The following is a 2,465-nucleotide window of genomic DNA, read 5'->3' on the forward strand; positions in this document are numbered from 1 at the left end:
CAATAGCCAGGAGCTTCAACTGGGTGTCCATGTGGGTGCATGGGCTCAAGAACTTGGACCACCTTCCACTGCATTCCAAGGTGCACTAACAGAGTGCTGGATCACAAGTGGAGCTTCTGGGACTCGAACAGGCTCCCATATTGGATGTCGGTGTTGCAGGTGGTAGCTTTACTCATAATTCTGCAACACCTAACCCTCTAATTTATATTTTTTATTAGTGTCAAGAATATTTTTTATATATTTGTTCACTATTTTTGTTATGAGGTGAAATTTTCATACTTTTACCATTTGAGTTCTTAGTATTTTCTTATAAATTTAAATGAAATTGTTCTAGATATCATAAAATAACTAAAAAGATGTTGCAAAATTTCACGTAGTTTTATCTTGTATATGGATATTCCATGATTAATTAAAGTTTTATGACTCATACAGTAGAATCTTACAAACATTTTGTGATAATGCATTGCATTGCTACCAATTTGCATTTTGAGGACAGTTCTAATATTTATTCAATTTTCTGATACCTTATTAAATTTTAGTTTTATTATACATTTTAAGTTTTTTGTGCTTTCTCTCTGCCTATGAAGACATTGAATTATTTCTTTCTGAAAGACAACTAGATTTGGATACTTTTACAATAATATCACCTATAATTAGTTGGCAATATGTATCAAAAATTTTTTAATATTTATTTATTATTTGAAAGGTAAAGTTAGAGAGAGAGAGAGAGAGAGAGAGAGATCTATCTGCCATCCACTGATTCATTTCCTAAATTGCCGCCAATCCCAAACTGGGGCCTATCCCAAGTCAAGAGCCTCTTCCAGGTCTCACACGTGGGTGCAGGGGCCCAAGCACTTGAGCCATCTTCCCTGACTTTGCCAGGTACATTAGTAGGGAGCTGGATCAGAAGTGGGGCAACTGTAGAAGACATGAGCAAAGAACAGTTATCATCTGCTGTGGAATTACCTTGTGGATTGACACGTGTTGGTAACACTTGTTTCATGAATGCTACGGTTCAGTGTATTTGTACTATACCTGAACTCAAAGATGCCTTTAAAGGTATGCAGATGCCTTGAGAGCTTCAGGGAAAATGAATTCAGCACGGTATATTACTGCAACCCTTAGAGATTGTTTGATTACATGGATAAAACTTCCTCTAATACTGAACCTATTATTCTACTGCAATTTTCGGCTTTCTCCCTGCTTGCTGAGAAGGGTGAACAAAGACAGTGTCTTCAACAGGATGACAGGGAATGTTGGATCCCAATGATGTGAGTATTACAACAAAAATTGGAAGCCATAGAGGATGATTCTGTTAAAGAGACACATTCATCTACAGCAGCAGTGATGCCTTCTTAAAAGGAAGTTTAACTGATCAGTTCTTTGTTGCTGAGTTTGAAAATACAAATGTACAAAATCTGAAGAAAAAGAACTCACCAAAGGAAAGGAAAATTAGCTTCAGCTTAGCTGTTTCATCAATCAGAAAGGAGGTGAAGTGGTTTCAGAAGACTTAAATGGCAACTTCAGGAAGAAATCACTAAACATTCTCCAATACTGTAAAGAAACACTTTGTATATCAACTCTCCCAAGATCAACTGGCCATCTGCTTACTTGACTATTCAGAGGGCTCAATTTTCTTTTTTATAAAGAGAAGGAATCTGTGAATGCCAAAGTTCTTAAAGATGTCAAATTTCCTCTGATGTTGGATGTGCATGAAATATCTCGCCAAACATCAAGGAAAAATGGTCTTTTTATTCACAATCCAAGGATCTGGAAGATAAGAAAGTGATTCAGTAGCCAAATACAAGTGACAAGAAGAGTAACCCCCTGAAAGAAGTTAGGTTGAACCCTTTTCACTTGCTGATGATATTGGATCCAATAATTGTGGACGCTCTGACTTAAAGCAATGCTGACACACCAGGAAGGTGCAGTTCTTCAGGTCATTATGTATCATGGGTCACAGGAAACACGAAGAGCAGATTAAGTTTGATGATGATCAGGTCAGCATCGTCACACCAGAAGATATCTTGAGGCATTCTAATGGTAGAGATTGTCCTATGGCTATTGTTTACTCTCCAGCCATAGCAGAGTTGAAAGAATGGAAGAGAGGCCGGCCCTGTGGCTCACTAGGGTAATCCTCCGCCTGCAGCGCCGGTACCTGGGGTTCTAGTCCTGGTTGGCGCACTGGATTCTGTCCCAGTCGCTTCTCTTCCAGTCCAGCTCTCTGCTGTGGCCCGGGAAGGCAGTGGAGGATGGCCCAAGTGCTTGGGCCCTGCACCTATATGGGAGACCAGGAGGAAGCACCTGGCTTCTGGCTTCAGATCAGTGCAGCGCCGGCCGTGGCAGCCATTTGGGGAGTGAACCTATGGAAGGAAGACCTTTCTCTCTGTTTCTCTCTGTCTAAGTCTGCCTGTCCAAAAAAAAAAAAAAAAAAAAAAAGAAAGAAATAATGGAAGAGGAAAATG

At 39.7% G+C, this 2,465-nt stretch overlaps 1 pseudogene; it reads left to right on the plus strand.

Moving 5' to 3' along the window:
* The window catches only part of LOC127486681 (ubiquitin carboxyl-terminal hydrolase 14 pseudogene), a 25,120-nt pseudogene extending 22,985 nt beyond the window's left edge, over positions 1-2,135 (plus strand).
* Positions 2,136-2,465: the final 330 nt, after the last annotated feature.

This window comes from Oryctolagus cuniculus, chromosome 3 (genome assembly GCF_964237555.1).
Source record: "Oryctolagus cuniculus chromosome 3, mOryCun1.1, whole genome shotgun sequence".
Classification (NCBI taxonomy): Eukaryota; Metazoa; Chordata; class Mammalia; order Lagomorpha; family Leporidae; genus Oryctolagus; species Oryctolagus cuniculus.